This window comes from Eschrichtius robustus, chromosome 9, assembly GCF_028021215.1.
Source record: "Eschrichtius robustus isolate mEscRob2 chromosome 9, mEscRob2.pri, whole genome shotgun sequence".
NCBI classification, from domain to species: domain Eukaryota; kingdom Metazoa; phylum Chordata; class Mammalia; order Artiodactyla; family Eschrichtiidae; genus Eschrichtius; species Eschrichtius robustus.
Genome location: NC_090832.1, coordinates 96,051,089 through 96,076,106, shown reverse-complemented (window position 1 = coordinate 96,076,106; position 25,018 = coordinate 96,051,089).

The following is a 25,018-nucleotide window of genomic DNA, read 5'->3' as shown; positions in this document are numbered from 1 at the left end:
TTATGCCTTGCTTTCAAATCCTCTTCGTTGCCTTCCCTCAATATATTTGTGGACGAGAGTTATCATTTATAACTCTGCAGGTTTGTGAATTGCAGTGCCCCTGAGCTCCATTTTTCAACTCGATTTCTTGGGAGCTGGCCACAAAAGCGCAGGATTGCTTCAGGCCCTATTCTGCTTCCGGGCGGCAGGCTGATCCTGTGGTTAATTCTTCTTCCTGATGGGAAAATAGAGTGACCTCTGCCTGTCCCAAGACCTAGAGCTAGTCTCTCATTGGTTCCCCCTCTTCCCGTTCCTCCTCAGGACAAATTGCAACCTGTACGGAACAGGAGGTTAAAGGTGCTGATTCTCCAAGGAGGGAGATTGCTGGAAAGTGGCTGCAATGGCGAACCCGAGCACAAGGAGATGAGAAATGAGGTGCGTTTTAGAAACCTTTCCCTATCACACGGTGTACCATTTTTTGGGTTTCTCATGCATGTTTTCGATGTAGGAAGATGCCCTTGAACCTGGAGATTTGGGACCCATGGGATGGGTACCACGCAGTATTACTTTAAAGGGTCTGCATTTGCTCACCCAACCTCAGCAAACCTCTCAGCCCCAAGAGTATCCACCCTTATGTCTCAATCAGCTGTGGGTCTAGATATGGTCAACCCAGGTGGCATCACAGCCTCTGAACGAATTTTGTAAGAATTTCTCTCTCTTTCACTGTCTTGGTTTCACGGGTTTTTAAAAGTAATTGATTTTTGTAATGGGGTTTAGCTGCTTTTCAGTGCTGTGTTTATGATGCTTTACACGCACTTGACTCACTTACAGAGAGATTTCAATACATAGGTTTTAAGATTGTTACTTGTCAGATATATTCTTGGTCGGTGAATAGGGGGTGTTGGGTCCCGTTCACTGAGTAAGGAATAGGTCTTTTCTATTACATATAGGGTTTATGAAACGGTATCTGAGCTAATTTGTAACCCTGGTTTTATGCATCACCCCACCTCACCTTTCCCGTTAAGCAGCCATAGTGTGTTTTCTAAACGTGTGACTCTCTTCTGTTTTGTAATTCAGTTCAAGTGTAGCGCTTTTTACATTCCCTCTATAAGTGATATCTTATGATAAGTTTTTTTTTTCTGTGTGACTTATTTCACGTAGAATCGTCGTACCTAAATCCACTCATCATGCTGCTACGAGCCTTATGACGTAGATTTCATGGCTGAGTGATATTGCATTGTACATAAGGACCACAACTTCTGTATCCATTTTTCTCTTTCCTGGGATATTTAAGGTGTAACGAAGTGGAGATTCTTGCCAACAGAGCAGCCCTAAACTTTGGGGTGCCTGTGTCTTGCTGATTTTTAGTTTTCCCAGTTTATACGCCCATGAGTGGAAGTGCCCTATGCTCTCTAAGCTGAGTTTTTTAGATGTCTCAGGACACACCGTACACCTCTCCAGAGTGGCTGTTGGCAATTTACATCCCGCCCATCAGCGTAGCAAGGCTCCCGTTTCTCCATGGCCTGTCGTGCATTTCTGGTTTTGACACTTTATTCAGCATGGCCCTTTTGACCGATGGGAAGCGAGACTTCTTTGTAGCGCTGATTTGCCTTTCCAGGTTGCTTGGTTGGCCAAAAAGGGCGTATGCGTTTTTTCCTGAATATATTCAGGAAAAAACGCATACAACCTTTTTGGCCAAGGGCATCATTGTCGAGGTTTTGCTGCTTTTCCTTTGCTTTAACGGCGATTCGAATCTCCCTCCTGAAATCTGTTTCCTGCAATTCTGCCTTGCTTTCAAATCCTCTTCGTTGCCTTCCCTCAATATATTTGTGGACGAGAGTTATCATTTATAACTCTGCAGGTTTGTGAATTGCAGTGCCCCTGAGCTCCATTTTTCAACTCGATTTCTTGGGAGCTGGCCGCAAAAGCGCAGGATTGCTTCAGGCCCTATTCTGCTTCCGGGCGGCAGGCTGAGCCTGTGGTTAATTCTTCTTCCTGATGGGAAAATAGAGTGACCTGTGCCTGTCCCAAGACCTAGAGCTAGTCTCTCATTGGTTCCCCCTCTTCCCGTTCCTCCTCAGGACAAATTGCAACCTGTACGGAACAGGAGGTTAAAGGTGCTGATTCTCCAAGGAGGGAGATTGCTAGGAAAGCGGCTGGAATGGCGAACCCGAGCACAAGGAGATGAGAAATGAGGTGCGTTTTAGAAACCTTTCCCGATCACACGGTGTACCATCTTCTGGGTTTCTCATGCATGTTTTCGATGTAGGAAGATGCCCTTGAACCTGGAGATTTGGGACCCATGGGATGGGTACCACGCAGTATTACTTTAAAGGGTCTGCATTTGCTCACCCAACCTCACCAAACCTCTCAGCCCCAAGAGTGTCCACCCCTATGTCTCAATCAGCTGTGGGTCTAGATATGGTCAATCCTGGTGGCATCACAGCCTCTTAACGAATTTTGTAAGAATTTCTCTCTCTTTCACTGTCTTTGTTTCACGGGTGTTTAAAAGTAATTGATTTTTATAATGGGGTTTAGCTGCTTTTCAGTGCTGTGTTTATGCCGCTTTACACCCACTTGACTCACTTACAGAGAGATTTCAATACATAGGTTTTAAGATTCTTACTAGTCAGATATATTCTTGGGCGGTGAATAGGGGGTGTTGGGTCCCGTTCACTGAGCAAGGAGTAGGTCTTGTCTATTACATATTGGGTTTATGGAACGGTATCTGAGGTAATTTGTAACCCTTGTTTTATGCATCACCCCACCTCACCTTTCCCGTTAAGCAGCCATAGTGTGTTTTCTAAACGTGTGACTCTCTTCTGTTTTGTAATTCAGTTCAAGTGTAGCGCTTTTTACATTCCCTCTATAAGTGATATCTTATGATAAGTTTTTTTTTTTCTGTGTGACTTATTTCACGTAGAATCGTCGTACCTAAATCCACTCATCATGCTGCTACGAGCCTAATGACGTAGATTTCATGGCTGAGTGATATTCCATTGTACATAAGGACCACAACTTCTGTATCCATTTTTCTCTTTCCTGGGATATTTAAGGTGTAACGAAGTGGAGGTTCTTGCCAACAGAGCAGCCCTAAACTTTGGGGTGCCTGTGTCTTGCTGATTTTTAGTTTTCCCAGTTTATACGCCCATGAGTGGAAGTGCCCTATGCTCTCTAAGCTGAGTTTTTTAGATGTCTCAGGACACACCGTACACCTCTCCAGAGTGGCTGTTGGCAATTTACATCCCGCCCATCAGCGTAGCAAGGCTCCCGTTTCTCCATGGCCTGTCCTGCATTTCTGGTTTTGACACTTTATTCAGCATGGCCCTTTTGACCGATGGGAAGCGAGACTTCTTTGTAGCGCTGATTTGCCTTTCCAGGTTGCTTGGTTGGCCAAAAAGGGCGTATGCGTTTTTTCCTGAATATATTCAGGAAAAAACGCATACAACCTTTTTGGCCAAGGGCATCATTGTCGAGGTTTTGCCGCTTTTCCTTTGCTTTAACGGCGATTCGAATCTCCCTCCTGAAATCTGTTTCCTGCAATTATGCCTTGCTTTCAAATCCTCTTCGTTGCCTTCCCTCAATATATTTGTGGACGAGAGTTATCATTTATAACTCTGCAGGTTTGTGAATTGCAGTGCCCCTGAGCTCCATTTTTCAACTCGATTTCTTGGGAGCTGGCCACAAAAGCGCAGGATTGCTTCAGGCCCTATTCTGCTTCCGGGCGGCAGGCTGATCCTGTGGTTAATTCTTCTTCCTGATGGGAAAATAGAGTGACCTCTGCCTGTCCCAAGACCTAGAGCTAGTCTCTCATTGGTTCCCCCTCTTCCCGTTCCTCCTCAGGACAAATTGCAACCTGTACGGAACAGGAGGTTAAAGGTGCTGATTCTCCAAGGAGGGAGATTGCTGGAAAGTGGCTGCAATGGCGAACCCGAGCACAAGGAGATGAGAAATGAGGTGCGTTTTAGAAACCTTTCCCTATCACACGGTGTACCATTTTTTGGGTTTCTCATGCATGTTTTCGATGTAGGAAGATGCCCTTGAACCTGGAGATTTGGGACCCATGGGATGGGTACCACGCAGTATTACTTTAAAGGGTCTGCATTTGCTCACCCAACCTCAGCAAACCTCTCAGCCCCAAGAGTATCCACCCTTATGTCTCAATCAGCTGTGGGTCTAGATATGGTCAACCCAGGTGGCATCACAGCCTCTGAACGAATTTTGTAAGAATTTCTCTCTCTTTCACTGTCTTGGTTTCACGGGTTTTTAAAAGTAATTGATTTTTGTAATGGGGTTTAGCTGCTTTTCAGTGCTGTGTTTATGATGCTTTACACGCACTTGACTCACTTACAGAGAGATTTCAATACATAGGTTTTAAGATTGTTACTTGTCAGATATATTCTTGGTCGGTGAATAGGGGGTGTTGGGTCCCGTTCACTGAGTAAGGAATAGGTCTTTTCTATTACATATAGGGTTTATGAAACGGTATCTGAGCTAATTTGTAACCCTGGTTTTATGCATCACCCCACCTCACCTTTCCCGTTAAGCAGCCATAGTGTGTTTTCTAAACGTGTGACTCTCTTCTGTTTTGTAATTCAGTTCAAGTGTAGCGCTTTTTACATTCCCTCTATAAGTGATATCTTATGATAAGTTTTTTTTTTCTGTGTGACTTATTTCACGTAGAATCGTCGTACCTAAATCCACTCATCATGCTGCTACGAGCCTTATGACGTAGATTTCATGGCTGAGTGATATTGCATTGTACATAAGGACCACAACTTCTGTATCCATTTTTCTCTTTCCTGGGATATTTAAGGTGTAACGAAGTGGAGATTCTTGCCAACAGAGCAGCCCTAAACTTTGGGGTGCCTGTGTCTTGCTGATTTTTAGTTTTCCCAGTTTATACGCCCATGAGTGGAAGTGCCCTATGCTCTCTAAGCTGAGTTTTTTAGATGTCTCAGGACACACCGTACACCTCTCCAGAGTGGCTGTTGGCAATTTACATCCCGCCCATCAGCGTAGCAAGGCTCCCGTTTCTCCATGGCCTGTCCTGCATTTCTGGTTTTGACACTTTATTCAGCATGGCCCTTTTGACCGATGGGAAGCGAGACTTCTTTGTAGCGCTGATTTGCCTTTCCAGGTTGCTTGGTTGGCCAAAAAGGGCGTATGCGTTTTTTCCTGAATATATTCAGGAAAAAACGCATACAACCTTTTTGGCCAAGGGCATCATTGTCGAGGTTTTGCCGCTTTTCCTTTGCTTTAACGGCGATTCGAATCTCCCTCCTGAAATCTGTTTCCTGCAATTATGCCTTGCTTTCAAATCCTCTTCGTTGCCTTCCCTCAATATATTTGTGGACGAGAGTTATCATTTATAACTCTGCAGGTTTGTGAATTGCAGTGCCCCTGAGCTCCATTTTTCAACTCGATTTCTTGGGAGCTGGCCGCAAAAGCGCAGGATTGCTTCAGGCCCTATTCTGCTTCCGGGCGGCAGGCTGAGCCTGTGGTTAATTCTTCTTCCTGATGGGAAAATAGAGTGACCTGTGCCTGTCCCAAGACCTAGAGCTAGTCTCTCATTGGTTCCCCTTCTTCCCGTTCCTCCTCAGGACAAATTGCAACCTGTACGGAACAGGAGGTTAAAGGTGCTGATTCTCCAAGGAGGGAGATTGCTAGGAAAGCGGCTGGAATGGCGAACCCGAGCAGAAGGAGATGAGAAATGAGGTGCGTTTTAGAAACCTTTCCCTATCACACGGTGTACCATTTTTTGGGTTTCTCATGCATGTTTTCGATGTAGGAAGATGCCCTTGAACCTGGAGATTTGGGACCCATGGGATGGGTACCACGCAGTATTACTTTAAAGGGTCTGCATTTGCTCACCGAACCTCAGCAAACCTCTCAGCCCCAAGAGTGTCCACCCTTATGTCTCAATCAGCTGTGGGTCTAGATATGGTCAACCCAGGTGGCATCACAGCCCCTGAACGAATTTTGTAAGAATTTCTCTCTCTTTCACTGTCTTTGTTTCACGGGTTTTTAAAAGTAATTGATTTTTATAATGGGGTTTAGCTGCTTTTCAATGCTGTGTTTATGCCGCTTTACACCCACTTGACTCACTTACAGAGAGATTTCAATACATAGGTTTTAAGATTCTTACTGGTCAGATATATTCTTGGGCGGTGAATAGGGGGTGTTGAGTCCCGTTCACTGAGCAAGGAGTAGGTCTTTTCTATTACATGTTGGGTTTATGGAACGGTATCTGAGCTAATTTGAAACCCTGGTTTTATGCATCACCCCACCTCACCTTTCCCGTTAAGCAGCCATAGTGTGTTTTCTAAACGTGTGACTCTCTTCTGTTTTGTAATTCAGTTCAAGTGTAGCGGTTTTTACATTCCCTCTATAAGTGATATCTTATGATAAGTTTTTTTTTTTTTTTTCTGTGTGACTTATTTCACGTAGAATCGTCGTACCTAAATCCACTCATCATGCTGCTAGGAGCCTTATGACGTAGATTTCATGGCTGAGTGATATTCCATTGTACATAAGGGCCACAAATTCTTTATCCATTTTTCTCTTTCCTGGGATATTTAAGGTGTAACGAAGTGGAGGTTCTTGTCAACAGAGCAGCCCTAATCTTTGGGGTGCCTGTGTCTTGCTGATATTTAGTTTTCCCAATTTATACGCCCATGAGTGGAAGTGCCCTATGCTCTCTAAGCTGAGTTTTTTAGATGTTTCAAGACACACCGTACACTTCTCCAGAGTGGCTGTGGGCAATTTACATCCCGCCCATCAGCATAGAAAGGCTCCCATTTCTCCATGGCCTGTCCTGCATTTCTGGTTTTGACACTTTATTCAGCATGGTCCTTTTGACCGATGGGAAGCGAGACTTCTTTGTAGCGCTGATTTGCCTTTGCAGGTTGCTTGGTTGGCCAAAAAGGGCGTATGCGTTTTTTCATGAATATATTCAGGAAAAAACGCATACGCCGTTTTTGGCCAAGGGCATCATTTTCGAAGTTTTGCCGCTTTTCCTGTGCTTTAAAGGCGATTCGAATCTCCCTCCTGAAACCTGTTTCCTGCAATTCTGCCTTGCTTTCAAATCCTCTTCGTTGCCTTCCCTCAGTATATTTGTGGACGAGAGTTATCATTTATAACTCTGCAGGTTTGTGAATTGCAGTGCCCCTGAGCTCCATTTTTCAACTCGCTTCCTTGGGAGCTGGCCGCAAAAGCGCAGGATTGCTTCAGGCCCTATTCGGCTTCCGGCTGGCAGGCTGAGCCTGTGGTTAATTCTTCTTCCTGACGGGAAAATAGAGTGAGCTGTGCCTGTCCCAAGACCTAGAGCTAGTCTCCCATTGGTTCCCCCTCTTCCCGTTCCTCCTCAGGACAAATTGCAACCTGTACGGAACAGGAGGTTAAAGGTACTGATTCTCCAAGGAGGGAGATTGCTAGGAAAGCGGCTGGAATGGCGAACCCGAGCACAAGGAGATGAGAAATGAGGTGCGTTTTAGAAACCTTTCCCGATCACACGGTGTACCATCTTCTGGGTTTCTCATGCATGTTTTCGATGTAGGAAGGTGCCCTTGAACCTGGAGATTTGGGACCCATGGGATGGGTACCACGCAGTATTACTTTAAAGGGTCTGCGTTTGCTCACCCAACCTCACCAAACCTCTCAGCCCCAGGAGTGTCCACCCTTATGTCTCAATCAGCTGTGGGTCTAGATATGGTCAATCCAGGTGGCATCACAGCCCCTGAACGAATTTTGTAAGAATTTCTCACTCTTTCACTGTCTTTGCTTCACGGGTTTTTAAAAGTAATTGATTTTTATAATGGGGTTTAGCTGCTTTTCAGAGCTGTGTGTGTGCCGCTTTACACCCACTTGAGTCACTTACAGAGAGATATCAACACATAGGTTTTAAGATTCTTACTAGTCAGATATATTCTTGGGCGGTGAATAGGGGGTGCTGAGTCCCGTTCACTGAGCAAGGAGTAGGTCTTGTCTATTATATATTGGGTTTATGGAATGGTATCTGAGCTAATTTGAAACCCTTGTTTTATGCATCACCCCACCTCACCTTTCCCGTTAAGCAGCCATAGTGTGTTTCCTAAACGTGTGACTCTCTTCTGTTTTGTAATTCATTCAAGTGTAGCGGTTTTTACATTCCCTCTATAAGTGATATCTTATGATAAGTTTTTTTTTTTCTGTGTGAATTATTTCACGTAGAATCGTCGTACCTAAATCCACTCATCATGCTGCTACGAGCCTTATGACGTTGATTTCATGGCTCAGTGATATTCCATTGTACATAAGGACCACAACTTCTTTATCCATTTTTCTCTTTCCTGGGATATTTAAGGTGTAACGAAGTGGAGGTTCTTGTCAACAGAGCAGCCCTAAACTTTGGGGTGCCTGTGTCTTGCTGATTTTTAGTTTTCCCAATTTATACGCCCACGAGTGGAAGTGCCCTATGCTCTCTAAGCTGAGTTTTTTAGATGTTTCAAGACACACCGTACACCTCTCCAGAGTGGCTGTTGGCAATTTACATCCCGCCCAACAGCGTAGCAAGGCTCCCGTTTCTCCATGGCCTGTCCTGCATTTCTGGTTTTGACACTTTATTCAGCATGGCCCTTTTGACCGATGGGAAGCGAGACTTCTTTGTAGTGCTGATTTGCCTTTGCAGGTTGCTTGGTTGGCCAAAAAGGGCGTATGCGTTTTTTCCTGAATATATTCAGGAAAAAACGCATACGCCCTTTTTGGCCAAGGGCATCATTGTCGAGGTTTTGCCCCTTTTCCTGTGGTTTAAAGGCGATTCGAATCTCCCTCCTGAAACCTGTTTCCTGCAATTCTGCCTTGCTTTCAAATCCTCTTCGTTGCCTTTCCTCAGTATATTTGTGGACGAGAGTTATCATTTATAACTCTGCAGGTTTGTGAATTGCAGTGCCCCTGAGCTCCATTTTTCAACTCGCTTTCTTGGGAGCTGGCCGCAAAAGTGCAGGATTGCTTCAGGCCCTATTCTCCTTCCGGGCGGCAGGCTGAGCCTGTGGTTAATTCTTCTTCCTGATGGGAAAATAGAGTGACCTGTGCCTGTCCCAAGACCTAGAGCTAGTCTCTCATTGGTTCCCCTTCTTCCCGTTCCTCCTCAGGACAAATTGCAACCTGTACGGAACAGGAGGTTAAAGGTGCTGATTCTCCAAGGAGGGAGATTGCTAGGAAAGCGGCTGGAATGGCGAACCCAAGCAGAAGGAGATGAGAAATGAGGTGCGTTTTAGAAACCTTTCCCGATCACACGGTGTACCATCTTCTGGGTTTCTCATGCATGTTTTCGATGTAGGAAGATGCCCTTGAACCTGGAGATTTGGGACCCATGGGATGGGTACCACGCAGTATTACTTTAAAGGGTCTGCATTTGCTCACCCAACCTCACCAAACCTCTCAGCCCCAAGAGTGTCCACCCCTATGTCTCAATCAGCTGTGGGTCTAGATATGGTCAATCCTGGTGGCATCACAGCCTCTTAACGAATTTTGTAAGAATTTCTCTCTCTTTCACTGTCTTTGTTTCACGGGTGTTTAAAAGTAATTGATTTTTATAATGGGGTTTAGCTGCTTTTCAGTGCTGTGTTTATGCCGCTTTACACCCACTTGACTCACTTACAGAGAGATTTCAATACATAGGTTTTAAGATTCTTACTAGTCAGATATATTCTTGGGCGGTGAATAGGGGGTGTTGGGTCCCGTTCACTGAGCAAGGAGTAGGTCTTTTCTATTACATATTGGGTTTATGGAACGGTATCTGAGGTAATTTGTAACCCTTGTTTTATGCATCACCCCACCTCACCTTTCCCGTTAAGGAGCCATAGTGTGTTTCCTAAACGTGTGACTCTCTTCTGTTTTGTAATTCAGTTCAAGTGTAGCGGTTTTTACATTCCCTCTATAAGTGATATCTTATGATAAGTTTTTTTTTTCTGTGTGAATTATTTCACGTAGAATCGTCGTACCTAAATCCACTCATCATGCTGCTACGAGCCTTATGACGTAGATGTCATGGCTCAGTGATATTCCATTGTACATAAGGACCACAACTTCTTTATCCATTTTTCTCTTTCCTGGGATATTTAAGGTGTAACGAAGTGGATCTTCTTGTCAACAGAGCAGCCCTAAACTTTGGGGTGCCTGTGTCTTGCTGATTTTTAGTTTTCCCAATTTATACGCCCATGAGTGGAAGTGCCCTATGCTCTCTAAGCTGAGTTTTTTAGATGTTTCAAGACACACCGTACACCTCTCCAGAGTGGCTGTTGGCAATTTACATCTCGCCCATCAGCGTAGCAAGGCTCCCGTTTCTCCATGGCCTGTCCGGCATTTCTGGTTTTGACACTTTATTCAGCATGTCCCTTTTGACCGATGGGAAGCGAGACTTCTTTGTGGCGCTGATTTGCCTTTTCCAGGTTGCTTGGTTGGCCAAAAAGGGCGTATGCGTTTTTTCCTGAATATATTCAGGAGAAAACGCATACGCCCTTTTTGGCCAAGGGCATCATTGTCGAGGTTTTGCCGCTTTTCCTGTGCTTTAAAGGCGATTCGAATCTCCCTCCTGAAATCTGTTTCCTGCAATTCTGCCTTGCTTTCAAATCCTCTTCGTTGCCTTCCCTCAATATATTTGTGGACGAGAGTTACCATTTATAACTCTGCAGGTTTGTGAATCGCAGTGCCCCTGAGCTCCATTTTTCAACTCGCTTTCTTGGGAGCTGGCCGCAAAAGCGCAGGATTGCTTCAGGCCCTATTCTGCTTCCGGGCGGCAGGCTGAGCCTGTGGTTAATTCTTCTTCCTGATGGGAAAATAGAGTGACCTGTGCCTGTCCCAAGACCTAGAGCTAGTCTCTCATTGGTTCCCCCTCTTCCCGTTCCTCCTCAGGACAAATTGCAACCTGTACGAAACAGGAGGTTAAAGGTGCTGATTCTCCAAGGAGGGAGATTGCTAGGAAAGTGGCTGGAATGGCGAACCCGAGCACAAGGAGATGAGAAATGAGGTGCGTTTTAGAAACCTTTCCCGATCACACGGTGTACCATTTTTTGGGTTTCTCATGCATGTTTTCGATGTAGGAAGATGCCCTTGAACCTGGAGATTTGGCACCCATGGGATGGGTACCACGCAGTATTACTTTAAAGGGTCTGCATTTGCTCACCCAACCTCAGCAAACCTCTCAGCCCCAAGAGTGTCCACCCTTATGTCTCAATCAGCTGTGGGTCTAGATATGGTCAACCCAGGTGGCATCACAGCCTCTGAACGAATTTTGTAAGAATTTCTCTCTCTTTCACTGTCTTTGTTTCACGGGTTTTTAAAAGTAATTGATTTTTATAATGGGGTTTAGCTGCTTTTCAGTGCTGTGTTTATGATGCTTTACACGCACTTGACTCACTTACAGAGAGATTTCAATACATAGGTTTTAAGATTGTTACTTGTCAGATATATTCTTGGTCGGTGAATAGGGGGTGTTGGGTCCCGTTCACTGAGTAAGGAGTAGGTCTTGTCTATTACATATTGGGTTTATGGAACGCTATCTGAGCTAATTTGTAACCCTGGTTTTATGCATCACCCCACCTCACCTTTCCCGTTAAGCAGCCATATTGTGTTTTCTAAACGTGTGACTCTCTTCTGTTTTGTAATTCAGTTCAAGTGTAGTGGTTTTTACTTTCCCTCTATAAGTGATATCTTATGATAAGTTTTTTTTTTTTTTCTGTGTGACTTATTTCACCTAGAATCGTCATACCTAAATCCACTCATCATGCTGCTACGAGCCTTATGACGTAGATTTCATGGCTGAGTGATATTCCATTGTACATAAGGACCACAACTTCTGTATCCATTTTTCTCTTTCCTGGGATATTTAAGGTGTAACGAAGTGGAGATTCTTGCCAACAGAGCAGCCCTAAACTTTGGGGTGCCTGTGTCTTGCTGATTTTTAGTTTTCCCAGTTTATACGCCCATGAGTGGAAGTGCCCTATGCTCTCTAAGCTGAGTTTTTTAGATGTCTCATGACACACCGTACACCTCTCCAGAGTGGCTGTTGGCAATTTACATCCCGCCCATCAGCGTAGCAAGGCTCCCGTTTCTCCATGGCCTGTCCTGCATTTCTGGTTTTGACACTTTATTCAGCATGGCCCTTTTGACCGATGGGAAGCGAGACTTCTTTGTAGCGCTGATTTGCCTTTCCAGGTTGCTTGGTTGGCCAAAAAGGGCGTATGCGTTTTTTCCTGAATATATTCAGGAAAAAACGCATACGACCTTTTTGGCCAAGGGCATCATTGTCGAGGTTTTGCCGCTTTTCCTTTGCTTTAACGGCGATTCGAATCTCCCTCCTGAAATCTGTTTCCTGCAATTATGCCTTGCTTTCAAATCCTCTTCGTTGCCTTCCCTCAATATATTTGTGGACGAGAGTTATCATTTATAACTCTGCAGGTTTGTGAATTGCAGTGCCCCTGAGCTCCATTTTTCAACTCGATTTCTTGGGAGCTGGCCGCAAAAGCGCAGGATTGCTTCAGGCCCTATACTGCTTCCGGGCGGCAGGCTGAGCCTGTGGTTAATTCCTCTTCCTGATGGGAAAATAGAGTGACCTGTGCCTGTCCCAAGACCTAGAGCTAGTCTCTCATTGGTTCCCCCTCTTCCCGTTCCTCCTCAGGACAAATTGCAACCTGTACGGAACAGGAGTTTAAAGGTGCTGATTCTCCAAGGAGGGAGATTGCTAGGAAAGCGGCTGGAATGGCGAACCCGAGCACAAGGAGATGAGAAATGAGGTGTGTTTTAGAAACCTTTCCCGATCACACGGTGTACCATCTTCTGGGTTTCTCATGCATGTTTTCGATGTAGGAAGATGCCCTTGAATCTGGAGATTTGGGACCCATGGGATGGGTACCACGCAGTATTACTTTAAAGGGTCTGCATTTGCTCACCCAACCTCACCAAACCACTCAGCCCCAAGAGTGTCCACCCCTATGTCTCAATCAGCTGTGGGTCTAGATATGGTCAACCCATGTGGCATCACAGCCTCTGAACGAATTTTGTAAGAATTTCTCTCTCTTTCACTGTCTTTGTTTCACGGGTTTTTAAAAGTAATTGATTTTTATAATGGGGTTTAGCTGCTTTTCAGTTCTATGTTTATGACGCTTTACACCCACTTGACTCACTTACAGAGAGATTTCAATACATAGGTTTTAAGATTCTTACTAGTCAGATATATTCTTGGGCGGTGAATAGGCGGTGTTGGGTCCCGTTCACTGAGCAAGGAGTAGGTCTTGTCTATTACATATTGGGTTTATGGAACGGTATCTGAGCTAATTTGTAACCCTGGTTTTATGCATCACCCCACCTCACCTTTCCCGTTAAGCAGCCATAGTGTGTTTTCTAAACGTGTGACTCTCTTCTGTTTTGTAATGCAGTTCAAGTGTAGCGGTTTTTACTTTCCCTCTATAAGTGATATCTTATGATAAGTTTTTTTTTTTTTCTGTGTGACTTATTTCACGTAGAATCGTCGTACCTAAATCCACTCATCATGCTGCTACGAGCCTAATGACGTAGATTTCATGGCTGAGTGATATTCCATTGTACATAAGGACCACAACTTCTGTATCCATTTTTCTCGTTCCTGGGATATTTAAGGTGTAACGAAGTGGAGGTTCTTGCCAACAGAGCAGCCCTAAACTTTGGGGTGCCTGTGTCTTGCTGATTTTTAGTTTTCCCAATTTATACGCCCATGAGTGGAAGTGCCCTATGCTCTCTAAGCTGAGTTTTTTAGATGTCTCAGGACACATCGTACACCTCTCCAGAGTGGCTGTTGGCAATTTACATCCCGCCCATCAGCGTAGCAAGGCTCCCGTTTCTCCATGGCCTGTCCTGCATTTCTGGTTTTGACACTTTATTCAGCATGACCCTTTTGACCGATGGGAAGCGAGACTTCTTTGTAGCGCTGATTTGCCTTTCCAGGTTGCTTGGTTGGCCAAAAAGGGCGTATGCGTTTTTTCCTGAATATATTCAGGAAAAAACGCATACGCCCTTTTTGGCCAAGGGCATCATTGTCGAGGTTTTGCCGCTTTTCCTGTGCTTTAAAGGCGATTCGAATCTCCCTCCTGAAATCTGTTTCCTGCAATTCTGCCTTGCTTTCAAATCCTCTTCGTTGCCTTCCCTCAATATATTTGTGGACGAGAGTTATTATTTATAACTCTGCAGGTTTGTGAATTGCAGTGCCCCTGAGCTCCATTTTTCAACTCGCTTTCTTGGGAGCTGGCCGCAAAAGCGCAGGATTGCTTCAGGCCCTTTTCTGCTTCCGGGTGGCAGGCTGAGCCTGTGGTTAATTCTTCTTCGTGATGGGAAAATAGAGTGACCTGTGCCTGTCCCAAGACCTAGAGCTAGTCTCTCATTGGTTCCCCCTCTTCCCGTTCCTCCTCAGGACAAATTGCAACCTGTACGGAACAGGAGGTTAAAGGTGCTGATTCTCCAAGGAGGGAGATTGCTAGGAAAGCGGCTGGAATGGCGAACCCGAGCAGAAGGAGATGAGAAATGAGGTGCGTTTTAGAAACCTTTCCCGATCACACGGTGTACCATCTTCTGGGTTTCTCATGAATGTTTTCGATGTAGGAAGATGCCCTTGAATCTGGAGATTTGGGACCCATGGAATGGGTACCACGCAGTATTACTTTAAAGGGTCTGCATTTGCTCACCCAACCTCACCAAACCTCTCAGCCCCAAGAGTGTCCACCCCTATGTCTCAATCAGCTGTGGGTCTAGATATGGTCAACCCATGTGGCATCACAGCCTCTGAACGAATTTTGTAAGAATTTCTCTCTCTTTCACTGTCTTTGTTTCACGGGTTTTTAAAAGTAATTGATTTTTATAATGGGGTTTAGCTGCTTTTCAGTGCTATGTTTATGACGCTTTACACCCACTTGACTCACTTACAGAGAGATTTCAATACATAGGTTTTAAGATTCTTACTAGTCAGATATATTCTTGGGCGGTGAATAGGCGGTGTTGGGTCCCGTTCACTGAGCAAGGAGTAGGTCTTGTCTATTACATATTGGGTTTATGGAACGGTATCTGAGCTAATTTGTAACCCTGGTTTTATGCATCACCCCACCTCACCTTTCCCGTTAAGCAGCCATAGTGTGTTTTCTAAACGTGTGACTCTCTTCTGTTTTGTAATTCAGTTCAAGTGTAGCGGTTTTTACTTTCCCTCTATAAGTGATATCTTATGATAAGTTTTTTTTTTTCTGTGTGACTTATTTCACGTAGAATCGTCGTACCTAAATCCACTCATCATGCTGCTACGAGCCTAATGACGTAGATTTCATGGCTGAGTGATATTCCACTGTACATAAGGACCACAACTTCTGTATCCATTTTTCTCGTTCCTGGGATATTTAAGGTGTAACGAAGTGGAGGTTCTTGCCAACAGAGCAGCCCTAAACTTTGGGGTGCCTGTGTCTTGCTGATTTTTAGTTTTCCCAATTTATACGCCCATGAGTGGAAGTGCCCTATGCTCTCTAAGCTGAGTTTTTTAGATGTCTCAGGACACATCGTACACCTCTCCAGAGTGGCTGTTGGCAATTTACATCCCGCCCATCAGCGTAGCAAGGCTCCCGTTTCTCCATGGCCTGTCCTGCATTTCTGGTTTTGACACTTTATTCAGCATGACCCTTTTGACCGATGGGAAGCGAGACTTCTTTGTAGCGCTGATTTGCCTTTCCAGGATGCTTGGTTGGCCAAAAAGGGCGTATGCGTTTTTTCCTGAATATATTCAGGAAAAAACGCATACGCCCTTTTTGGCCAAGGGCATCATTGTCGAGGTTTTGCCGCTTTTCCTGTGCTTTAAAGGCGATTCGAATCTCCCTCCTGAAATCTGTTTCCTGCAATTCTGCCTTGCTTTCAAATCCTCTTCGTTGCCTTCCCTCAATATATTTGTGGACGAGAGTTATCATTTATAACTCTGCAGGTTTGTGAATTGCAGTGCCCCTGAGCTCCATTTTTCAACTCGCTTTCTTGGGAGCTGGCCGCAAAAGCGCAGGATTGCTTCAGGCCCTTTTCTGCTTCCGGGTGGCAGGCTGAGCCTGTGGTTAATTCTTCTTCGTGATGGGAAAATAGAGTGACCTGTGCCTGTCCCAAGACCTAGAGCTAGTCTCTCATTGGTTCCCCCTCTTCCCGTTCCTCCTCAGGACAAATTGCAACCTGTACGGAACAGGAGGTTAAAGGTGCTGATTCTCCAAGGAGGGAGATTGCTAGGAAAGCGGCTGGAATGGCGAACCCGAGCAGAAGGAGATGAGAAATGAGGTGCGTTTTAGAAACCTTTCCCGATCACACGGTGTACCATCTTCTGGGTTTCTCATGCATGTTTTCGATGTAGGAAGATGCCCTTGAACCTGGAGATTTGGGACCCATGGGATGGGTACCACGCAGTATTACTTTAAAGGGTCTGCATTTGCTCACCCAACCTCACCAAACCTCTCAGCCCCAAGAGTGTCCACCCCTATGTCTCAATCAGCTGTGGGTCTAGATATGGTCAATCCTGGTGGCATCACAGCCTCTTAACGAATTTTGTAAGAATTTCTCTCTCTTTCACTGTCTTTGTTTCACGGGTGTTTAAAAGTAATTGATTTTTATAATGGGGTTTAGCTGCTTTTCAGTGCTGTGTTTATGCCGCTTTACACCCACTTGACTCACTTACAGAGAGATTTCAATACATAGGTTTTAAGATTCTTACTAGTCAGATATATTCTTGGGCGGTGAATAGGGGGTGTTGGGTCCCGTTCACTGAGCAAGGAGTAGGTCTTGTCTATTACATATTGGGTTTATGGAACGGTATCTGAGCTAATTTGTAACCCTGGTTTTATGCATCACCCCACCTCACCTTTCCCGTTAAGCAGCCATAGTGTGTTTTCTAAACGTGTGACTCTCTTCTGTTTTGTAATTCAGTTCAAGTGTAGCGGTTTTTACTTTCCCTCTATAAGTGATATCTTATGATAAGTTTTTTTTTTTTCTGTGTGACTTATTTCACGTAGAATCGTCGTACCTAAATCCACTCATCATGCTGCTACGAGCCTAATGACGTAGATTTCATGGCTGAGTGATATTCCATTGTACATAAGGACCACAACTTCTGTATCCATTTTTCTCGTTCCTGGGATATTTAAGGTGTAACGAAGTGGAGGTTCTTGCCAACAGAGCAGCCCTAAACTTTGGGGTGCCTGTGTCTTGCTGATTTTTAGTTTTCCCAATTTATACGCCCATGAGTGGAAGTGCCCTATGCTCTCTAAGCTGAGTTTTTTAGATGTCTCAGGACACATCGTACACCTCTCCAGAGTGGCTGTTGGCAATTTACATCCCGCCCATCAGCGTAGCAAGGCTCCCGTTTCTCCATGGCCTGTCCTGCATTTCTGGTTTTGACACTTTATTCAGCATGACCCTTTTGACCGATGGGAAGCGAGACTTCTTTGTAGCGCTGATTTGCCTTTCCAGGTTGCTTGGTTGGCCAAAAAGGGCGTATGCGTTTTTTCCTGAATATATTCAGGAAAAAACGCATACGCCCTTTTTGGCCAAGGGCATCATTGTCGAGGTTTTGCCGCTTTTCTTGTGCTTTAAAGGCGATTCGAATCTCCCTCCTGAAATCTGTTTCCTGCAATTCTGCCTTGCTTTCAAATCCTCTTCGTTGCCTTCCCTCAATATATTTGTGGACGAGAGTTATCATTTATAACTCTGCAGGTTTGTGAATTGCAGTGCCCCTGAGCTCCATTTTTCAACTCGATTTCTTGGGAGCTGGCCGCAAAAGCGCAGGATTGCTTCAGGCCCTTTTCTGCTTCCGGGTGGCAGGCTGAGCCTGTGGTTAATTCTTCTTCGTGATGGGAAAATAGAGTGACCTGTGCCTGTCCCAAGACCTAGAGCTAGTCTCTCATTGGTTCCCCCTCTTCCCGTTCCTCCTCAGGACAAATTGCAACCTGTACGGAACAGGAGGTTAAAGGTGCTGATTCTCCAAGGAGGGAGATTGCTAGGAAAGCGGCTGGAATGGCGAACCCGAGCAGAAGGAGATGAGAAATGAGGTGCGTTTTAGAAACCTTTCCCGATCACACGGTGTACCATCTTCTGGGTTTCTCATGCATGTTTTCGATGTAGGAAGATGCCCTTGAACCTGGAGATTTGGGACCCATGGGATGGGTACCACGCAGTATTACTTTAAAGGGTCTGCATTTGCTCACCCAACCTCACCAAACCTCTCAGCCCCAAGAGTGTCCACCCCTATGTCTCAATCAGCTGTGGGTCTAGATATGGTCAATCCTGGTGGCATCACAGCCTCTTAACGAATTTTGTAAGAATTTCTCTCTCTTTCACTGTCTTTGTTTCACGGGTGTTTAAAAGTAATTGATTTTTATAATGGGGTTTAGCTGCTTTTCAGTGCTGTGTTTATGCCGCTTTACACCCACTTGACTCACTTACAGAGAGATTTCAATACATAGGTTTTAAGATTCTTACTAGTCAGATATATTCTTCGGCGGTGAATAGGGGGTGTTGGGTCCCGTTCACTGAGCAAGGAGTAGGTCTTGTCTATTACATATTGGGTTTATGGAACGGTATCTGAGGTAATTTGTAACCCTTGTTTTATGCATCACCCCACCTCACCTTTCCCGTTAAGGAGCCATAGTGTGTTTCCTAAACGTGTGACTCTCTTCTGTTTTGTAATTCAGTTCAAGTGTAGCGGTTTTTACATTCCCTCTATAAGTGATATCTTATGATAAGTTTTTTTTTTTTCTGTGTGAATTATTTCACGTAGAATCGTCGTACCTAAATCCACTCATCATGCTGCTACGAGCCTTATGACGTAGATTTCATGGCTCAGTGATATTCCATTGTACATAAGGACCACAACTTCTGTATCCATTTTTCTCTTTCCTGGGATATTTAAGGTGTAACGAAGTGGAGATTCTTGCCAACAGAGCAGCCCTAAACTTTGGGGTGCCTGTGTCTTGCTGATTTTTAGTTTTCCCAGTTTATACGCCCATGAGTGGAAGTGCCCTATGCTCTCTAAGCTGAGTTTTTTAGATGTCTCAGGACACACCGTACACCTCTCCAGAGTGGCTGTTGGCAATTTACATCCCGCCCATCAGCGTAGCAAGGCTCCCGTTTCTCCATGGCCTGTCCTGCATTTCTGGTTTTGACACTTTATTCAGCATGGCCCTTTTGACCGATGGGAAGCGAGACTTCTTTGTAGCGCTGATTTGCCTTTCCAGGTTGCTTGGTTGGCCAAAAAGGGCGTATGCGTTTTTTCCTGAATATATTCAGGAAAAAACGCATACAACCTTTTTGGCCAAGGGCATCATTGTCGAGGTTTTGCCGCTTTTCCTTTGCTTTAACGGCGATTCGAATCTCCCTCCTGAAATCTGTTTCCTGCAATTACGCCTTGCTTTCAAATCCTCTTCGTTGCCTTCCCTCAATATATTTGTGGACGAGAGTTATCATTTATAACTCTGCAGGTTTGTGAATTGCAGTGCCCCTGAGCTCCATTTTTCAACTCGATTTCTTGGGAGCTGGCCGCAAAAGCGCAGGATTGCTTCAGGCCCTATTCTGCGTCCGGGCGGCAGGCTGAGCCTGTGGTTAATTCCTCTTCCTGATGGGAAAATAGAGTGACCTGTGCCTGTCCCAAGACCTAGAGCTAGTCTCTCATTGGTTCCCCATCTTCCCGTTCCTCCTCAGGACAAATTGCAACCTGTACGGAACAGGAGTTTAAAGGTGCTGATTCTCAAAGGAGGGAGATTGCTAGGAAAGCAGCTGGAATGGCGAACCCGAGCACAAGGAGATGAGAAATGAGGTGCGTTTTAGAAACCTTTCCCGATCACACGGTGTACCATCTTATGGGTTTCTCATGCATGTTTTCGATGTAGGAAGATGCCCTTGAACCTGGAGATTTGGGACCCATGGGATGGGTACCACGCATTATTACTTTAAAGGGTCTGCATTTGCTCACCCAACCTCACCAAACCTCTCAGCCCCAAGAGTGTCCACCTCTATGTCTCAATCAGCTGTGGGTCTAGATATGGTCAACCCATGTGGCATCACAGCCTCTGAACGAATTTTGTAAGAATTTCTCTCTCTTTCACTGTCTTTGTTTCACGGGTTTTTAAAAGTAATTGATTTTTATAGTGGGGTTTAGCTGCTTTTCAGTGCTGTGTTTATGACGCTTTACACCCACTTGACTCACTTACAGAGAGATTTCAATACATAGGTTTTAAGATTCTTACTAGTCAGATATATTCTTGGGCGGTGAATAGGCGGTGTTTGGTCCCGTTCACTGAGCAAGGAGTAGGTCTTGTCTATTACATATTGGGTTTATGGAACGGTATCTGAGCTAATTTGTAACCCTGGTTTTATGCATCACCCCACCTCACCTTTCCCGTTAAGCAGCCATAGTGTGTTTTCTAAACGTGTGACTCTCTTCTGTTTTGTAATTCAGTTCAAGTGTAGCGGTTTTTACTTTCCCTCTATAAGTGATATCTTATGATAAGTTTTTTTTTTTCTGTGTGACTTATTTCACGTAGAATCGTCGTACCTAAATCCACTCATCATGCTGCTACGAGCCTAATGACGTAGATTTCATGGCTGAGTGATATTCCATTGTACATAAGGACCACAACTTCTGTATCCATTTTTCTCTTTCCTGGGATATTTAAGGTGTAACGAAGTGGAGGTTCTTGCCAACAGAGCAGCCCTAAACTTTGGGGTGCCTGTGTCTTGCTGATTTTTAGTTTTCCCAGTTTATACGCCCATGAGTGGAAGTGCCCTATGCTCTCTAAGCTGAGTTTTTTAGATGTCTCAGGACACACCGTACACCTCTCCAGAGTGGCTGTTGGCAATTTACATCCCGCCCATCAGCGTAGCAAGGCTCCCGTTTCTCCATGGCCTGTCCTGCATTTCTGGTTTTGACACTTTATTCAGCATGGCCCTTTTGACCGATGGGAAGCGAGACTTCTTTGTAGCGCTGATTTGCCTTTCCAGGTTGCTTGGTTGGCCAAAAAGGGCGTATGCGTTTTTTCCTGAATATATTCAGGAAAAAACGCATACAACCTTTTTGGCCAAGGGCATCATTGTCGAGGTTTTGCCGCTTTTCCTTTGCTTTAACGGCGATTCGAATCTCCCTCCTGAAATCTGTTTCCTGCAATTATGCCTTGCTTTCAAATCCTCTTCGTTGCCTTCCCTCAATATATTTGTGGACGAGAGTTATCATTTATAACTCTGCAGGTTTGTGAATTGCAGTGCCCCTGAGCTCCATTTTTCAACTCGATTTCTTGGGAGCTGGCCACAAAAGCGCAGGATTGCTTCAGGCCCTATTCTGCTTCCGGGCGGCAGGCTGATCCTGTGGTTAATTCTTCTTCCTGATGGGAAAATAGAGTGACCTCTGCCTGTCCCAAGACCTAGAGCTAGTCTCTCATTGGTTCCCCCTCTTCCCGTTCCTCCTCAGGACAAATTGCAACCTGTACGGAACAGGAGGTTAAAGGTGCTGATTCTCCAAGGAGGGAGATTGCTGGAAAGTGGCTGCAATGGCGAACCCGAGCACAAGGAGATGAGAAATGAGGTGCGTTTTAGAAACCTTTCCCTATCACACGGTGTACCATTTTTTGGGTTTCTCATGCATGTTTTCGATGTAGGAAGATGCCCTTGAACCTGGAGATTTGGGACCCATGGGATGGGTACCACGCAGTATTACTTTAAAGGGTCTGCATTTGCTCACCCAACCTCAGCAAACCTCTCAGCCCCAAGAGTATCCACCCTTATGTCTCAATCAGCTGTGGGTCTAGATATGGTCAACCCAGGTGGCATCACAGCCTCTGAACGAATTTTGTAAGAATTTCTCTCTCTTTCACTGTCTTGGTTTCACGGGTTTTTAAAAGTAATTGATTTTTGTAATGGGGTTTAGCTGCTTTTCAGTGCTGTGTTTATGATGCTTTACACGCACTTGACTCACTTACAGAGAGATTTCAATACATAGGTTTTAAGATTGTTACTTGTCAGATATATTCTTGGTCGGTGAATAGGGGGTGTTGGGTCCCGTTCACTGAGTAAGGAATAGGTCTTTTCTATTACATATAGGGTTTATGAAACGGTATCTGAGCTAATTTGTAACCCTGGTTTTATGCATCACCCCACCTCACCTTTCCCGTTAAGCAGCCATAGTGTGTTTTCTAAACGTGTGACTCTCTTCTGTTTTGTAATTCAGTTCAAGTGTAGCGCTTTTTACATTCCCTCTATAAGTGATATCTTATGATAAGTTTTTTTTTTCTGTGTGACTTATTTCACGTAGAATCGTCGTACCTAAATCCACTCATCATGCTGCTACGAGCCTTATGACGTAGATTTCATGGCTGAGTGATATTGCATTGTACATAAGGACCACAACTTCTGTATCCATTTTTCTCTTTCCTGGGATATTTAAGGTGTAACGAAGTGGAGATTCTTGCCAACAGAGCAGCCCTAAACTTTGGGGTGCCTGTGTCTTGCTGATTTTTAGTTTTCCCAGTTTATACGCCCATGAGTGGAAGTGCCCTATGCTCTCTAAGCTGAGTTTTTTAGATGTCTCAGGACACACCGTACACCTCTCCAGAGTGGCTGTTGGCAATTTACATCCCGCCCATCAGCGTAGCAAGGCTCCCGTTTCTCCATGGCCTGTCCTGCATTTCTGGTTTTGACACTTTATTCAGCATGGCCCTTTTGACCGATGGGAAGCGAGACTTCTTTGTAGCGCTGATTTGCCTTTCCAGGTTGCTTGGTTGGCCAAAAAGGGCGTATGCGTTTTTTCCTGAATATATTCAGGAAAAAACGCATACAACCTTTTTGGCCAAGGGCATCATTGTCGAGGTTTTGCCGCTTTTCCTTTGCTTTAACGGCGATTCGAATCTCCCTCCTGAAATCTGTTTCCTGCAATTATGCCTTGCTTTCAAATCCTCTTCGTTGCCTTCCCTCAATATATTTGTGGACGAGAGTTATCATTTATAACTCTGCAGGTTTGTGAATTGCAGTGCCCCTGAGCTCCATTTTTCAACTCGATTTCTTGGGAGCTGGCCGCAAAAGCGCAGGATTGCTTCAGGCCCTATTCTGCTTCCGGGCGGCAGGCTGAGCCTGTGGTTAATTCTTCTTCCTGATGGGAAAATAGAGTGACCTGTGCCTGTCCCAAGACCTAGAGCTAGTCTCTCATTGGTTCCCCCACTTCCCGTTCCTCCTCAGGACAAATTGCAACCTGTACGGAACAGGAGGTTAAAGGTGCTGATTCTCCAAGGAGGGAGATTGCTAGGAAAGCGGCTGGAATGGCGAACCCGAGCACAAGGAGATGAGAAATGAGGTGCGTTTTAGAAACCTTTCCCTATCACATGGTGTACCATTTTTTGGGTTTCTCATGCATGTTTTCGATGTAGGAAGATGCCCTTGAACCTGGAGATTTGGGACCCATGGGATGGGTACCACGCAGTATTACTTTAAAGGGTCTGCATTTGCTCACCGAACCTCAGCAAACCTCTCAGCCCCAAGAGTGTCCACCCTTATGTCTCAATCAGCTGTGGGTCTAGATATGGTCAACCCAGGTGGCATCACAGCCCCTGAACGAATTTTGTAAGAATTTCTCTCTCTTTCACTGTCTTTGTTTCACGGGTTTTTAAAAGTAATTGATTTTTATAATGGGGTTTAGCTGCTTTTCAATGCTGTGTTTATGCCGCTTTACACCCACTTGACTCACTTACAGAGAGATTTCAATACATAGGTTTTAAGATTCTTACTGGTCAGATATATTCTTGGGCGGTGAATAGGGGGTGTTGAATCCCGTTCACTGAGCAAGGAGTAGGTCTTTTCTATTACATGTTGGGTTTATGGAACGGTATCTGAGCTAATTTGAAACCCTGGTTTTATGCATCACCCCACCTCACCTTTCCCGTTAAGCAGCCATAGTGTGTTTTCTAAACGTGTGACTCTCTTCTGTTTTGTAATTCAGTTCAAGTGTAGCGGTTTTTACATTCCCTCTATAAGTGATATCTTATGATAAGTTTTTTTTTTTTTTTTCTGTGTGACTTATTTCACGTAGAATCGTCGTACCTAAATCCACTCATCATGCTGCTAGGAGCCTTATGACGTAGATTTCATGGCTGAGTGATATTCCATTGTACATAAGGGCCACAAATTCTTTATCCATTTTTCTCTTTCCTGGGATATTTAAGGTGTAACGAAGTGGAGGTTCTTGTCAACAGAGCAGCCCTAATCTTTGGGGTGCCTGTGTCTTGCTGATATTTAGTTTTCCCAATTTATACGCCCATGAGTGGAAGTGCCCTATGCTCTCTAAGCTGAGTTTTTTAGATGTTTCAAGACACACCGTACACTTCTCCAGAGTGGCTGTGGGCAATTTACATCCCGCCCATCAGCATAGAAAGGCTCCCATTTCTCCATGGCCTGTCCTGCATTTCTGGTTTTGACACTTTATTCAGCATGGTCCTTTTGACCGATGGGAAGCGAGACTTCTTTGTAGCGCTGATTTGCCTTTGCAGGTTGCTTGGTTGGCCAAAAAGGGCGTATGCGTTTTTTCATGAATATATTCAGGAAAAAACGCATACGCCGTTTTTGGCCAAGGGCATCATTTTCGAAGTTTTGCCGCTTTTCCTGTGCTTTAAAGGCGATTCGAATCTCCCTCCTGAAACCTGTTTCCTGCAATTCTGCCTTGCTTTCAAATCCTCTTCGTTGCCTTCCCTCAGTATATTTGTGGACGAGAGTTATCATTTATAACTCTGCAGGTTTGTGAATTGCAGTGCCCCTGAGCTCCATTTTTCAACTCGCTTCCTTGGGAGCTGGCCGCAAAAGCGCAGGATTGCTTCAGGCCCTATTCGGCTTCCGGCTGGCAGGCTGAGCCTGTGGTTAATTCTTCTTCCTGACGGGAAAATAGAGTGAGCTGTGCCTGTCCCAAGACCTAGAGCTAGTCTCCCATTGGTTCCCCCTCTTCCCGTTCCTCCTCAGGACAAATTGCAACCTGTACGGAACAGGAGGTTAAAGGTAC